The sequence below is a fragment of the Osmerus eperlanus genome, chromosome 17, assembly GCF_963692335.1.
Source record: "Osmerus eperlanus chromosome 17, fOsmEpe2.1, whole genome shotgun sequence".
In the NCBI taxonomy this organism is placed as follows: Eukaryota; Metazoa; Chordata; class Actinopteri; order Osmeriformes; family Osmeridae; genus Osmerus; species Osmerus eperlanus.
In genome coordinates this window covers 2,700,370-2,717,463 of record NC_085034.1, presented here as the reverse complement: position 1 = coordinate 2,717,463, position 17,094 = coordinate 2,700,370, and the positions used below count along the sequence as shown (strand labels likewise).

The window sequence follows — 17,094 nt, the reverse complement described above, 5'->3', positions numbered from 1 at the left end:
GTGGGGCCTGGCCGAGGGTCAGGGGTCAGGCTGGAGTTAGGGGCAGGGGCGATATCGGGCCGCTGCTGCCATGGAACCGGTTGGCTTTGTTGCACGTGTATGAGTGTGTGTGTGTGTGTGTGTGTGTGTGTCTGTGTGTGTGAGTGAGTGAGAAGGAGCCCTAAGAGAGCAGTTTATTCTCCCCTGCCCCACCTCATCTCTCCTTACATGGCCTAGCAGGGACCTAAAGACTCTACAGATATTTGCCAATGTCCTATACCGCAAGTGTAAACATATGAACTTTTATTTCAGTATTTGTTGTTTATATATGTTGATGAATATGTAATCAATGCTTTACAAATATTTCTAACTATGCCTTTAATGATGAATTCATATCTTGCCATTTCAGGAATACTGTTTCAGTGATCTGATTCATTTTCACTACCAAAATATATCTTACATTCACACGTATACTTTTTAAATTTTCTTCTTACAATTGCTTCCTTTAAGTTAGTAAAACGTTTTTTTTTCTTTTCATTTTGTCAGTACTGTATGACACTGTAGAAACTTTGTGACAATCTAACTTTCTTCAACTGTAGTTCAGTCAAGACAATCACGTATTAGATTTGAGCATTTATTGTTACATGACATGGACATGTAGATTTAACTTTGGCGGAGTGGATGATCTAAAGGAAGCGCTCCCTGCCTCCTCGATGCAACACATCCATACTTGACATATGAGGCAGGGAGCAATAGAGATATAATCCACCAGGTGAAAAGAACAGACAGACAGCACGGGGGAGAAAGGGGATGGTGGAGGGCGGCAGCAGCACTGATCATACAACAACCGGGGTGAGTGTGTGCGTATCCGCGCGTCTTTTTAAAGACGCCTTATCGGCCGTGGCCCAATGGATATGCGCTGCTAACTTGGGTGTGGTAGTGGGCGGAGGAAAGGAAGGTGGAGTAAGACGCCTTACGTCCCCGATAACTGACGTGCGCTGCCCGATTGCCCTGCCTGAACTAGCTGCGCTTATTAGTTGTGTTGGGTTTCTGTGTGCATGTCAAAGGGGCCCATAGTTAAGTATTCTACAACAGTGTGTACATGCACAAAGTGTTACATAAGGTCTTACCATGTAGACTACAAAGCTTGTAGATATTGCTCATGAATGTATTGTGTAAACATTGCATACTTAATAATGCAAATCAGGCTTTAAAGGGTTAATCAAAACCAATACTGTTACTGAAAGTTTTAGACATTACGTTATGTATTCACCAAACATTAGATTTATTGCAGTCTACTGTAGCTTTGCAGACTGTCTTCAACGGCATCACTTATTGAAATCGTTTTTAATGTGTTGCTGTATGTTACAAATGTTTTCGAGTATTGCAAATGTTCATGATCAGTTCCAGGATCCTAGCTCCCAACTAGCGATGCTTAGCAAAGCTAAACTATCTGGGTTGGTGTTAAGTACTTAACAACTTGGTGTTAAGTATATGAACATTTAATGGAACACTAAGATTCATTCGGACCATTCCAATCTCTACTGGAATTCTAATCAGAGTAACTGATTTTTTGACTCTGACTTTATTTTGCTGATTTAATCCCATTTGCATATAGCACTTATCTCACCTTCAGGAACCAAAGATGTCTTGCATGTTAGTGTGCTACAGTGAAAATCCAGTTTAACTGCAGACAATCATGACTTTCTCTTTTTACTGATGGTACGATTCAGCACTGCGTGGTGTTGTTAGACCTCCTTGTGTTAGTGATACTCTTCAGGGTAACTGGTTAAGCCACACAACACTTTAGGTGGACAAAGTTGTACCACATTGACCCAAGCTCCCTATAAGCTTCTTTGGGATTACAAGTGAATGACTCACAACACAATAAGGACTCACAAACTGTCAGACCACAAACCTGGTAAACGAATGCAGGGTAAAAAAAGACAGTTTTATTATTTTCTTTATTTCCTTCTTAATTCTGTGTATCTGGAGATGAGTTTGTGTCTGTGATTCACCCGACCCAACTGAGTCCTTTTCCCACTCAGTCTCTGAGATTTGCTTTGATGTTGTTTAAGTGATGATACTTAATAACGGCTCTCATTAGCGGTGCTCGCTAAATGGTAGAACTGTCCCTTCTTCACGCCATCAAAGATAATGTGCTGTCAAGTCTCCCAGCTCTAATGGTGGCTTGTTATTGTATGTAAAGAACTCACTCTCATCAGGAGCAGATAATGTTTATTCGCTCTCCGTAGAAAACTAAGCCTCTTTTTGCGTTCCTATGATTAACTCTGCCTCAAGTTGGTGTATGTCAGGAAATAGCCTAAGAAACAGGAAAAACACTATTTAGATAATGTGAAGAATTTATCTCCAAGCACGTGTTCGTGTATCTATTGTTTTCTGACTTTCTTTTTTTGACGCTGTCCTCTTGGGTGAAAGGAGACTGTCTCTGACTCATCCTCTTTCATGTCTCTTCACTGCATTTAGCAAACGACAAACTCTGTTGGTTGTGAAACATTAATAAAAAATAAAAAAACTTTTTGGGAAATAAACATGAAACATGGTTTGTATCCAGCAGTGTTTAAGGCATGGGGGTTTTAAGTAGACAAACTGTATTCATAAGACATGAAGCCTGACGTAAGGGTCATGTTCTCTTGGATTAAACACACCACCTCACGGTCCATTATAACCCTATTTGTGCACATGGTGACTTATACATCCCTGTCCTGCATAAGGGCTTCATAAAAGCTTCATTATCACCTGATAAGATGCACTCCATCTTTAGTGCCCTGAACCCCCACAACCTTTTCATGTTCTCCCCCGGTCAAGGTGTCTCGTTTCCAGCAACGGAACCGCCCCCCCCCCCCCGGTTCCCTCACCCAGGGTTCTCCAGGGTTCTCCATTAGAAAGACTCTCACGTAGACCCAGTGGTGGAACATGGCCGCCCGTGCTCAGCGGGGTCATGAGGGACAACCAGCCCCCCTCTGCTCCGACCTCCGACAGACACGACCCCTTGTTAACCCCTCAATTAACCCCGACTCCAGCCCACCTGCAGCTCACGCCCCCCCCCTGTCCACGTTTGTCATTTTCTGCCCGGATACACCCAGCCAAAGAAATTACCATTTGATTTTCTCTAATGCATATAGGGGGGGGGGGGGGGGGGGGGGAATCATAATGCCATGCAGACAGACTCTCTCTAATCACATTTCTTTCTCTTTTTTTTGGGTGAGAAGAGGATGAAAACGTGGAAGCTCCAGGTAAAGTGCACAATGACCTTTTCACAAAGTCACCCACCTTTCCCTCTCTAATCAATCCCCCTGTGTTCTCGCTCCTCTCCCTGTGACCGCACCTCTGATGTCACAATTAGGACGGCTCCATTGTTTCTGTTTGCAGTCCGGGAGAAAATTCAGCGCCTCTCGGACACGAGGTCATTCCTCTTACAATATTAAATAAGTCATTAGGGTGCCGCAGTCACGGCCATCTCCCTCCCCCCACCCCCTCTTCAGGACGGTTTGAAATTCTTCACTCATAAAATGGAGGTGTGCCGCCCTCAGCCATGAGAACAAATTACAGCTTCTGCTGTCGCGTGTTATTGCGCGAGGGGGACAGGCAGTTTTAATGGTGTTTCAGTTGCCTCATTTCCACATTAGAGGCCGGTTTGAGAGCCCCATATGGATAAGATTAGCCATACTGTAATTATAGCTAATACGAGTTATTAAATAGGACAACGGAGAAAAAGCCACATTATACGATAACATGCAGTATAGGCTTGTTCTCGCTCGATCTGGAACAACTGTTTGAATTTGTTTATCCCAGAGTATATTCATGTTAGTGTGAATTTTTGCTGTTCATTCAGCAAACCCATATTACGCTCTCTTACCTTGTAATTGACAGAGAGATGCATTGTATTTGAGGACAGATTCATCTCTGGTTCCCAATGCTTTAATGGATGTGTATCCTTTCTACCCGTCCCAGAGTAGCACACAAACAACATATTTTCAACAACAGACGATGGTAGGCTAATGATGTATAATACAGTGACCGCACATTTGTTACTGTCATGGCTGTCAACATTAGCACTACCTGCTTATCTAGCGCTAACTACATCAATACCAATACGACCTTTCACAGGGGTGAGCAAGAGAAGACAAGGAGGGGGAAAAAGAGTTCAAGTCACGCCACTTTCCATTAACGTGTTCAGGTACCAGGCCCATTAGAGTCGCTACACGTGAGCGTGGTCAGCTATGCTAATAGGGTCGTTAAGACCTCAGGACGCTAATTGACCCTGACAACAGGCCAGGAGACCACGTGATGTTTATTTGTTAGTCTGTTAACAAATTGTACTGTTAGAAGGCTTCTTCCCCAAGCAGCTACTGTAAAACACACAGTGACCGGAGGACTGGGAAGAAGCCTACCCAAACAGATAGGAAGCGATACGAGTCTAAAACCTAAAATGAAAGGAAGTTACCCAAAATGCTCAAATAAAAGGCGAAAAGACGCCGCTAAGTATTTAGCAACGCTGCCAAAGATGACAAACTTTAACATAAGATGACTTAACATTAAGGCTATGTTGGGGATACAGACAGGAACAACAACATCCAAACCGTTGAAAATGGCGCTACAGCAGCAGCAGCTAGCCGTGAAGAGGACATCACGTTGTTGCCGCCCGCCGTCACCGACAGTGTTATCGACGTTGACACAGATGAGTTGGAAGAGTTGTCCAGTGATGGCCTTTTTGACACCGATGACGATGATGGGGATTTGGTGAGTCAAAATTGCCTAGTTCTGCTAGTAATAGCCCCCTAGCCCTAGCTGTGGTCCTGCTGCCACAGACCAAAGCACTGTAGGCTTGCTTACAGATGACCTCAGGCCTAAGAAGCTCACGGCCGAGGAGCATGTTCTCACTCTCACTCTCTCACCCTCTCTCTCTCTCACCCTCACTCTCTCACTCTCACTCTCTCACCCTCTCTCTCTCTCACCCTCACTCTCTCTCTCACCCTCTCTCTCTCTCACCCTCTCTCTCTCTCACCCTCATTCTCTCTCTCTCACCCTCTCTCTCTCTCTCACCCTCACTCTCTCTCACCCTCTCTCTCTCTCACCCTCACTCTCTCTCTCTCACCCTCTCTCTCTCTCACCCTCACTCTCTCTCTCTCACCCTCTCTCTCTCTCACCCTCTCTCTCTCTCACCCTCACTCTCTCTCTCTCACCCTCTCTCTCTCTCACCCTCACTCTCTCTCTCTCACCCTCTCTCTCTCACCCTCACTCTCACTCTCTCACCCTCTCTCTCTCTCACCCTCTCTCTCTCTCTCTCTCACCCTCTCTCTCTCTCACCCTCATTCTCTCTGACTCACACACACACACTATCATGTACACAGGTTTGTTTGTAGAATGTTCGACATGTTCAATTTCAAATGTAATTTCAATTCACTTACAATATCCTGTATCTTGTACATTGGTTTGTTTGTAGAATGTTGCAAGTGCAATGCCAATTGCAACCTCAATGACTCACTCACTCACTCACACATACAAAGTCAATTATTCATCTTGGCAATATTTGCTAAGTATATGGTTGTTCGTGATGTTTTGCTAAGTATATGACTTTGTGGTGGTTTACCCTAACTACTTGCTGGTTTTATTGATATTGATTTGATCTTCAAAAAAGAATAAACAGTGATGGTTTTCCTGGCATTCTGGCAAAGACAGGCATTATCTGAAACCTTATTCTCTGTTGGGTTCCATCGTGACTATTAGTTTCTGTACACTTTGTGTTCTCTGCTTTCCATCTTCGTTTTGGAGTAAAGAAGTGTATGCAGGGTTTAAAGGGGAAGGTTTATTTTTTTCTCCTCCAACCTTCACTTCCCTGTAGATTAGCTTTACCTGCCTATCCACCATTCAGTCTGTAAATTTTTTTACAGACTGATCTTTTAAAGATCGCATGGGGGGGCCCCATGCATACCTTCGCCTTGGGCCCCCAATTTGCTAAATCCGCCACAGTTTGTATAAACAGCATACTGGTATACAGTATATGGTTAGCGACTCTTAGAGAGGGATCATGAGGAGGTCATAGTGGTGTATGGTTAAAAGCTTTGCTGCACTGACAGCCTGGGTGGTATAGGGTTAGATGAATCCCACACTAGCATGAGTGGAGATCTGAGGAGGTAAACTGAAATCACACTCTGGCATGTCACTGCTTTAATGCTCAACATAGACAAACCCCCATTCAGCGTACCCTTACAGGACCCAGCAATCACTGTCACACAAACATGCATTTCCTTGTACCTGGAAATGCAACATTCAAACCCGTATTAACCTCAAAACAGACACGCACGGCTGTGAAATGGTAATGATGTCCAAGTGGAGGATTTGTATTCTTCATATTTTTTTTATTTTTTTATTCTTTGATCAACAACAGCTCATTGTACTCATACGTTAAATATTTAACGACCTCGTCGTGTGTGCGGCGGTGGTGCTGGGGCGGGCGTCTGACGGAGAGTAATCTGTTACCTGGAGGCGCTGCCTGCACCACCCAACCGCTGAGAAGTGGAGACGGCGGTTAGCGGGATCACGGAGAAGCGAGCCCGGGAACGCGCCGACGCCGGGGCCGAGAGGTTCAAAGTTTTCCTCTACTCCCCCTCCTCCCCACACACCCTCTCCACCCTGTGAAGTCAGCAACACTGTGAACTGACAATACCTGCCTGAGAGCAATAAAGCAGGCAAGAAAGGGAGAATGGGGAAAAAAAAGAAATGGAAGGAAAGAAAGAAAGACAGGAGGAAATAAAAGAGGGAACAACACATTGAGATGTTTTCAAATCCTTTCTTCCCCTGCTTGGGGTTACCCGCTCCCCTCCCGCTCCCCTCCCGCCCCCCTCCCGCCCCCCTCCCGCTCCCCTCCCGCCCCCCTCCCGCCCCCCTCCCGCTCCCCTCCCGCCCCCCTCCCGCCCCCCTCCTGCCCTCCTCTCTATCTGTATGTTGCATCCTCACGCGTGCATCATGTCAATGGACCATTTATGTCAAGGCTTGTCAGTCAGGCTACTTTGGTTGTTTGTATGAATGTGTCAAGTGTGTTCCTGCGTGTGTTTCTGTGTGCTTGTGTGTATGCACGTGTTCATTAGTGTGTGTGTGTGTGTGTTTAGGTTTGTTTGTGTGTGTGTGTGTGTGAGTGGGCATGAGCCCCTATTTGAGGCGAAGGGGAGTGTAATGTATGAATGGGGTTGTGGCCTTAATGTAAAACATCATCTTAGATTTGTGCACTTTCAACTTTCCTTTTTGCCCCTCCCTCTCGTGGCGTCCAAAGCCGGTGGAGCGTGTCCGAGTTAGATTGAGGCGGACATGAGAAGCAGGAAGGCCTGTTTATTTGCTTGTACACGGTCCTTGAGCTATAAATGAGATGTCACCATTGTTACATGTCATCAGATGATGGGGCGCTCTCCCCGGTAGCTCTTTGATTGTTTGTTCTTCACATCACTTAAACGAGCACCTCTCCTCCGCTACCCTGCAGTCATGGGTGGAGATTGACAGTTTGTTTGGAGGACTAGCTTGTTTCATTTGAACGTACCACGGTTCTAGATGCCATCTTCCACGGTGACGCACTGCAAAGCTAACTGATGACGCTGGTGTTGAAAACAAATCATCCGCTTTTAACAGTTTGTTTATCTTGTGAGTAATGACTTCCTGTTTGTCATTATTGTGTGATAGCTTCCACCTTGACATGATCAAAGTTTGTGTATTTGCGAGTGTGCGAGCATGAACTACAACAGATTGTAAACAAGGGTGTCATTCTTTCAACCTAACAGTGTTTTGTAAGAAGGGATTTACAGAAGCCTGACAGTTGAATGAATATCACGTCAAATGGTGCATGTGTGATGTGTGCGATTGTTCTCTTTGTGTGTGTGTCTGTGTGGGTGTGTTTGTGTATAGTAGTAGTAGTAGTAGTTAAGGAAGCGTGGTTTACATCCTGCCATGCAGAAACAAACATGGGTGTATGGAAGGTCTTAATACCAGCTCTGGGAGACAATCCCGCTCATGCTTGACTTGGCCTCTTCACATTCAGTTAACATGACTGACAAGTCAAGTCTCCTATACACAGAGGCAAGCTATACAAACACACACACACACACAAAAGTACATACATGTATTTGTGGATGTATGCATTTCTGTACCCATTTATTTAAATTATGAGGCATGACTTATCTGGGCGGACCAAGTCTTTATTTAGACGCTAGTGTTTGGACCCAGGCAATCCCATGTATCCTAGCTGAGCCAGTACGGAGACCACAGACATGTCCTTAAGCTTAGCACGTCTCCAACCCCAGAAGGATCTTCCTGATGTATTTGTTTGCCTGTCAACTGCTCTAATTGCCTCATCCAAGCAGGATAAACACGTCTTTGTTTACATCTTGTTTACAAGCCGTCGACGAGCAGCCTGGTGTGTTTGCGAGGCGGCGAGAAGGAGAGAAGCAGGTTGTTACCGCACCCGCCAGGGGGAATAACAGGAGAGAAACTTTGCAGGTGTGCAACCAAACACCTGTTATCTCTGGATGTCACTGTAGATGTCATTAATTGCTGTCAAAAATGATACTAGAAGGTGAATGTACTTGAGGAATTTTACAATATTTAGCTGTTTTAGGCATGGATTGTCGTAGCCTTAGTAGTTGAAGGACTAGCATGCTGAAACATAAAAACATGAACATTCTTCAGTACTCCTGAACACTTTTAACCAACAATATCCCTTTACCTTAGAACACACAAGCCATTCATCAAAGGCTTCAAGAGGAGAGGAGAGGAGGAGAGGAGAGGAGTAAAAGGAATGAAGATCAAGTTGCCACACCTCATCTGTTCAAGGTGATGAAGGGCTGCTTTCCAGCCTTAAAGAAGACGTGCCCTGCGGACATCTTCTTAGATTCATATGTCTTTCTCCTCTTCCCACCCCTCCTCCCCTCATCATCCTTCAAAATTCAAACGCATGTACTGTAACAAAGGAGAAGGATTCTCAGCCCTGAAGAATATTCATGATATTCCGCTTGCAGGTTAAAAATGTATATGCAAATGGTGGAACATTAGAGCATGCACAGGTTGTTAATAAATTAACACGTGGCAGAAATAATTCAGTTTAGGGTGATGATTCCGGGCGAAGGATGTCAGCTGTCGTATTGTTCCAGCGAGAACGTGACGCTGAGATGGCAACAGGAGCACTGAACTGTGATGTTTTAGTCTACCTGACTCTTAACTCTCAGAAGGCTCCAAAACACACACATGCATATACACACACACACACACACACATAAAATGACTGCCTTTCACTGCGGGTTATATTTATTTTTACCCTATTGAAGAATTTCCAGCTCACCCGATTAATTAGAAGTGATTCTTAAAGAAGGCAACCCCCTCCCTCTCCCATCCCTCCCCGATCCTAATCACTCCCCGACCCCATCCCTCCCTCTCTCTCTCACACCCCTGGTACAGCAGGCTCAACCGAACCCTAGCAATCCGTGTCTGGGAGTGACAACAACAACATCTAATAAACACGTCTTCCCAGACATAAACACCAACATCAAAACTCCCCTACATCTCTGCGTGGTGTGTGTGAACCGGCAGGGCTCACCTCGCACTGCAGCTGTGACACACCGCAGCACAGACTTGGCTGCCACTTTCTGCTCATCAGTTGCTGTACTAGCTAAGCCTCCCTGATTGCTCGCTGGAAGTTTTATATTTTTTCACATCTTGACATGCCAGGCTGGTGACGCATGGCGCTGACTCTCCCTGGCTCATCCTGGAGATTTGCATAGCGGGGACCCGGGGACTGGTACGGCATGCTGACAGCCTGTTTGTGTAGCTCCGAGGTGCAAGGAGATGGTAGGTGTCAAGTGACTGGCTGGGAAGTTTTTTAATAAGTGCCATTTGTTCAAGCCGCTGTTTAAACACTTCTGCCTTGGCTGCTGCTTCCTCCAAGACTGTGCCCCTATCTTTTAATTAGCTCCCAGGCTAATGTGCCACTTAATTGACTAATCGGCAGATTTTGTTTTCTCTAATTTGCTTGGAAAACCGTTGTCGGTTAAGCTTTTTAATATGGGTGTGATGAGAGAGGATACTTAGCGCTGTCTTGAGGGGAGAGGTTGACTAATTCCTACTAAGACCTGGTTGGCCTAAGCCACTGTAGCTTTTAGGTTACCAGGAAACACTACTGTTTTATAGTATTTCCTGATATGTATGCAGTTTTCTTCATGTCCTAATGATCTTTATGCTGTGAATTTGTTAAACCTCATTCTTTCTGTTGTTTTGCGTGTCAAGTTGACTGTTGTTTAATGCAACTCTGAAGCGTGTTTATTCCTATAGCCTTAGTGTAAGGTTTAGAGAAGTGCATGGGGAGGTGTGATAGAGGCAGAGAAAGCAGCATTCTCTCTTGCCACCCTGGACCGAAACAAAAGGTTCATTCAAGACTAACTTTTTCCAGCTCTGTGTCCAGCATCTCTGGGAGCACAGAGCAGAGCCTGGGAATCTGCTCAAGCTTCCAGTAAGGTGTGTGTGTTTGTCTTTACCTGAGGAAAGCTAGTTTTGTGATGCTGGAGCACATAACTAAAACACTCAACTTTTCCCATGTCAGTCTCTGCTCCTTTTACAGTTTTGGAAGCAGGGAATCTGCTAAAGGAATGAGATTAATTTGTTTTTTTTCAGTCTGTATCATGTTGTTTTACACTGTACAACTTCTGGTTGCTGTGAAGTACCAATATTGCCATGACAAGTGCGAGAGAGAGAGAAAGAGAGAGAAAGAGAGAGAGATAGAGAGGGATACTTGCCTCCACATGCCTCCACATGGGGCTGGTAGAATGGAAAAGTGAAGTCAGGGGTGGTTGATAGGACAGCCGAGACAGGAGGGCCCTGTAAACGATGACTCACTCTGGTGGCCAGGGGCCAGAGACGCAGGGAAGGAAGGGAGGAAGGAAGGAAGGAAGGAAGGAGGGAGGGAGGGAGGGAGGGAGGGAAGGAAGGAAGGAAGGAGGGAGGGAGGGAGGGAAGGAGGGAGGGAGGGAGGGAGGGAGGGAGGGAGGGAAGGAAGGAAGGAAGGAAGGAAGGAAGGAGGGAGGGAGGGAGGGAGGGAAGGAAGGAGGGAGGGAGGGAAGGAGGGAGGGAAGGAGGGAGGGAAGGAAGGCAGGAAGGAAGGAGGGAAAGAAGGAAGGAGGGAAGGAAGGAAGGAAGGAAGGAAGGAGGGAAGGAAGGAAGGAAGGAAGGAAGGAAGGAAGGAAGGAGGGAGGGAAGGAAGGAGGGAAGGAAGGAGGGAAAGAAGGAAGGAGGGAAGGAAGGAATTGAAAGTAGGTAGTAAAAAAGAAAGGAAGAAAGAAAGAAAGTAATGAAAGAAGGAACGAAGTACCGAACAAATAAACAAACGATCAAATAAACAAACAATCAAATAAACAAACAAATGAATAAGAATCATCCAACAAACGGGCGGAGGTGACAGAGAGAAAGGAGGCCCATCAGTCCTAACCAGAAGCAGGCGGGTGCAGTCTGTGCCCTGCACAAGGGACACGTGACGACACAATCAGGCTTCTGTTTGAGGAGAGCTGAGGGCGTCAGTTCACACTGGCTCATTCACAGACACCTGTGCACACAGGGACACATCACATATGCAGGCGCATCACACATGACAATCGTGTAAACATGAAGCTATTTTGGCACTATTTTGGCACTTGCGTGCGCACACACACGGACACACACATACAGAGACAAACACTGTATAGGCAAATACAAAAACACACACATGAAAGTCTAATAAATAATGAACCCTCCTGTGGTGTCCCTCAGAACCACTGTGATCCATTAATTGGGAGAAATTAGCATGAATTAAAGCAAATAAGTGTAACATGTAATTTATTACTTATCAAGCATAGTTTAGCAGAGGAAGGCTCCGATTTCCCCCCAGATTGCCTTAACAGCTATAATGCATTTCTTAATTTACTCGGTGGAAAATCAATTTTTTTCAGACTTCATTAAGCACCAATATGTTACAATGCTGCTCCCCTGAGCACAGGGCTACAAAAAAACATTATGCTAATTCCTGCTAGTGCCTTGGCTGTATGTAAATAGCTGCTAACTCCAAAGGCAGGTCCCAATGGAGAGCTTTGTTAGGCAGCCTCCTTTGTTTCCCTGCCCCTGTGTTGGTCATGATACCCGGGCACACGGGTGAGGCTGGCGTGCCAGGGACAAAGCCATGTCTCCATGCCATGGTCCATATTGATCCATTTATAGTTTCACAAAATTTTACTTGACAATAACGCCCCTGTCTTTCGTCCTGTGTGTGTGTGTGTGTGTGTGTGTGTATTTAGCATTCAGTGCGTTTGTGGTGTAACGCCATCCACCTTCCCTTCTCTGTGGCTCTTCTATAATCAAAGCATGCTGTGAGAAAAGGGAATAAAGGAGTGTTCTGAATGTGGGATGGAGGGATGGAAAGAGGAGTGAAAGGAGGAGTGCACCCTCTCTTCCCTAGGCCAAACCCCAAGCAGAAACACAGCCCTTTTAAGAGAGGAATTCCTCGTCATAAAGCAGTAATAGAAACCACTAAAGAACTCCAAGCTCTCCACTGATCTCGGGTTTACACCCAAACAAGCTATTTTCCATCCCAAAGCCATAATGTTTACTTATCCCAAGAGACGTATTCTCATCACAGTCCGACAGGACGTCTGTTCAGAGGCCGAAAACCAGCTTCGTTCTGCTGTAGACTCCACGACTGGGTGCTGTGGGTCTCTTGACAGGGGCCTGTGTGTAGATTCTGAACAAGCTGTGACTGCCTAAGCAGCCAATCCGGATGTGTGGTCGGCCTCCAGTAACAGCTGTTCTAGAGCTGTAACCTCAAACCATCCCACCGCTAAGGAACAAGGCTGGCTCTCCTGATGCTACACAAGCATCTAGATATTCCAGACCTTCACCTGATTGGCTTGGTTGGACTCGTTCCCATGGAGACGTTGTGTAGAAGCCCACAGGCCATGCAGTCCAGATGGCAGAGGATGGGTGGGTAGACACAGCCCTTGTACATCTACCTACACACGTGCACACATCCTCGCTGTCAACTCATTAGTAGGAATGAAGAACCCACCGCTCTGTGTAGTAGGTCTGGAGAACTGGGTCAGTTCAAGTCTGTGCTGTTTTGACTGGAAACCCGTTGTGTGCTTACTGGTGAATCTGCTGCCAGTGACATTTAGTGGCAATAGGAATACGCTATACTTCTCATCGAGTATTTGTGTAGTATGTGCATGTTTGCGTGTGGCAGGCAGGCAGGCAGGCAGGCAGGCAGGCGTCCACACCAACACCACTGACTGGCTCTAACTAATGTGAGAAGCCCCAAGGCTAGAACCACATTGCCAGATGGAGGTCTCGTATGTGTGTGTGTGTTATTGGACAGCCTGTCATTCTCACTCTGCTGGACAACATCATTGAGTGCAGAGGTGTGCTTCACTGTCTGGTCTTCCCTCATGCCTGTCCTGTACCTCAGTCTGGGTCTGGTCTTCCCTCATGCCTGTCCTGTTCCTCAGTCTGGGTCTGGTCTTCCCTCATGCCTGTCCTGTTCCTCAGTCTGGGTCTGGTCTTCCCTCATGCCTGTCCTGTTCCTCAGTCTGGGTCTGGTCTTCCCTCATGCCTGTCCTGTTCCTCAGTCTGGGTCTGGTCTTCCCTCATGCCTGTCCTGTACCTCAGTCTGGGTCTGGTCTTCCCTCATGCCTGTCCTGTTCCTCAGTCTGGGTCTGGTTCCACCACTCTGCTGGGTGGTTCCATCCCAGAGTGATGCTTTTTTCTCCCTGTATCCTCACAGACTGCCTTGTTTTTGTTTGGGTATGCCAGTGTATGAGTGTGTGTTTAGTATGCATGTGCGTGTGTTTACAGTGTGTGTGTGTGTACAGTATGTGTGTGTGTTTGTAGGCGGTGTTTGTGTGTCTCAGTGTTGGTATTGCTGTCTGAGAGAGAGGCAGCATCAACATCCTACAGTCCTCTGGGAGGCCTCACGCTCTGAACACCACAACCTGCTATGCTTGTTTGGCTAATTTACTCTCAAACGAGTGTCATTTCTGGTCTCCAGGTGGTCTTTCTGCCAAGTCTACACACAGCCAGCCAGCCTTTGATGGCTCCACCTGAGAGATTTACCCAAATGTCTCGTGTTTTTCCCAGCAGCACCTCTACTCAGGGCTTGTTTACTCGTAAATGTATTTTTGCGGTTCCCCAAAGATATTTACAAGGCTTTTTTTATGAGGGAAAACTACATTTTCTATTTGTTTTTTCTCTCTTTTGGGTACATCTACTTTTTGTTTTTCCAAAATAGCTGGTCCCTCACTCTCTAAGAGTTCAATTGAGTGTCTATTAACCCTTTAATCCCTTGGAGAAGCCCCTGAATAACACAAACACACACACAATCCCTGTTAACTAAACTAATATGGAAACAACCACCCCCATATATTGCCTCAGCCTGTCTTCAATGCCCCAAATACACACACACTTAAACACATGTCCCAACCCCACCCCCCAACACCACCCATTACACACACACACACACACCTACACCAGACCCAGTGATCTAGCCGTCTAGTGTACCTAATTGCTCCAACAGTAGCCAGAATGCTAATTGCAGGGACCCCCTATCGTCACATAATTTACATGGCCTGCTTGATTTGGAAATGTAATCTGCTTGAAGGGTTTGTATTTCATGCTTGCTTTAAATCCCAATGCTCCATGGGATTGCAGGCAGTTTACACTGTATACCGGGCTGAGAAGATAAATCCCTGAATATTATATTTCCTCTGTGTGATGACACACTAGCGTGAATGTTGTTTATTGCACATCACAGTATATGGGCTCTACTGTATGTTGCTGGAGAAAATTTTTTTTGTCAATCTGGTGCAAGTGTACTAGAGCACTCAGAATAATGTTACAAATAATCATACAAAAAAACACAACTCAAAATAATCATTCCATTAATCTAAAGAGGGGTATAGCCTGGTCAGTTTGTGGTCAGTACACAATGTATGTTGCACAAGCCATGCTACCAGTGGTGTGTCCAACTCTGCTCTCCTCCGCTCTGCTCTGCTCTCCTCCGCTCTGCTCTCCTCTCCTCCGCTCTGCTCTCCTCTGCTCTCCTCTCCTCTGCTCTCCTCCGCTCTGCTCTCCTCTGCTCTCCTCTCCTCTGCTCTCCTCCGGTCTGCTCTCCTCTGCTCTCCTCTCCTCCGGTCTGCTCTGCTCTCCTCTGCTCTACTCTCCTCTGCTCTCCTCTCCTCCGGTCTGCTCTGCTCTACTCTCCTCTGCTCTCCTCTCCTCTGCTTTCCTCCTCCCTGCAGTATAATACAGTCTTTGTCGTCTCAGGTCCACATTCCTCTCCCCCTCTGGCCTGTTAGAATAATGGACCTCACTGTTGAAGAACGACCCCATCTTAACTTACACACGTAAGAGAAGACAAGCAGCTGATACTGAGAGATGGATGTTGATACTGGATGTGTGTGTGTGTGTGAGTTCATCTCCCGATGTAGACCACAGAGAGACAATACGACTGTAGGGATTCTGGGCTAGGGTTCCGAGTGTTCTAAAAGTATCTGTTGTTCTGGAGGTTGTTTCCTGAGAGGAGTCACCCCTCCCCAGCCAGCCAGACAGCCAGATAGTCAGACGGGTCCGCCTGCCTCCAGCTCAGCCTGGGACTGGCTCGTCAGGAAGGTGGGGACTGGGATGAGGAACAGCTCATCCATCTGCAGGTAGACTCAGATAAACTGGTCCTCAGTAGAAAGTGGTGAGGAGGCTACTGAGAATGCTTAATCACACACACACACACACACACACACACACACACACACACACACGTGCACACAAATCAGAAGGCCCACACACAAGAAAATGGACATCCACACCCACATACACGCAGTAAAGTTTATATATATCGACTCAGAACCAGAGGAAAGGCTGCTTGTGGTATTATTGTGTTATGTAGTATCTATCCATAAATGAAAAGGCCATCTTCTGCCTCTCTCTTCCCCCTGTAGTTCAATGGAACGGAAAGAATACAGCAGATATCAACTCAATTATAAATATTTATAATCTACACATTTTAGAGATCCTGTCAATCACAAAGACAGAAAGCGGGATAAGTAACTCTGGTCCATGTTTGATTTGCATGCCACTGAACTGCTGCTGCCATCCATTTTGTTTTTGCCTTTGCATGACTGCTTGTTCTCTGTGCAGATTAAATATAGAAGTTTGCTTCTGTGAGAGAGAAAGCCGGGTTATTTTTTCACACTCCATGTTGACGTGCGTGCAGATGGCCGTTCATTATTGAACAGGAAATCGGCTTATCATGTCTGAAGTTTGTTACGGTCACTTTGTTCTTGTCATTCATATTGCACGGCTTCTTTGTCAGTCAGTACAATGAGATCTTTCTTATTTTATTTTCATTTGTATGTGTGTGGGGGGTTTGTGTGTGTGTGTGTGTGTGGGGGGTTTGTGTGTGTGTGGGGGGTTTGTGTGTGTGTGAGTGAGTGCGTTTGTGGATGTGCGTGTCTGTAGTCTTTGGAGATGTCTGAGAGAGAAAGAAATACTTTTCCACAGTTTTTGTGTCCACTGTGTTGTCCTGTCGTAGTACAGTACAGTTTCTGGTGCTCGGTGTGTCTGTGTGTATAGGCTGTTTGTGTGTCTGTGTATCTTGGTGTGTGTCTTTGTGCAGTGTGTGTGGTGTGTCTGTTTTTCAGGAGCCACCACAAGGTTATCCAGCAGTGCTGTAATGATAAGGTTTGATTGTCATGGAAGTCGCGTATCCACTTGACTTTTTCGCCAGTTAAAGTTTATTTAAAGGCTGGTGTGTGTGTGTACTTTTGTAGCTAAAGTGCTTGTTGTGTATCATTGTTCTCTGATTTCATGCTTTGCTGATGGAAAATTAGCCCCTGTGTATCTCTGAATGAGGAGAGGAGAGGAGGGGGGGGGTGCATGGCTGCTGTTATTGCCGGAGGACACTCTCAAACAACAAGAAAACCAGAGCGAGAAGGAAAGGAAGCCGTGATGTCAAACACACTCGTAGACACACACACAATGTCAGTCAACACACACACACACACACACTCAAACGAAACACACACTCAGAAAACACACCCAAAAACACTT

General features: G+C 46.0%; 1 protein-coding gene and 1 pseudogene across 1 annotated transcript in view; one reads left to right on the top strand and one right to left on the bottom strand.

The window, feature by feature from the left end:
- The window catches only part of LOC134038044 (myoD family inhibitor domain-containing protein-like), an 8,305-nt gene extending 5,767 nt beyond the window's left edge, over nt 1–2,538 (top strand). The window contains exon 3 of the mRNA XM_062483639.1: nt 1–2,538. This exon is cut by the window's left edge and continues 258 nt beyond it. The gene's annotated coding sequence lies outside the window, so the exon portion shown is untranslated.
- Nucleotides 2,539–5,142: 2,604 nt separating this feature from the next.
- LOC134038043 (RNA-binding protein 25-like) overlaps nt 5,143–17,094 on the bottom strand; it is a 38,566-nt pseudogene continuing 26,614 nt past the window's right edge.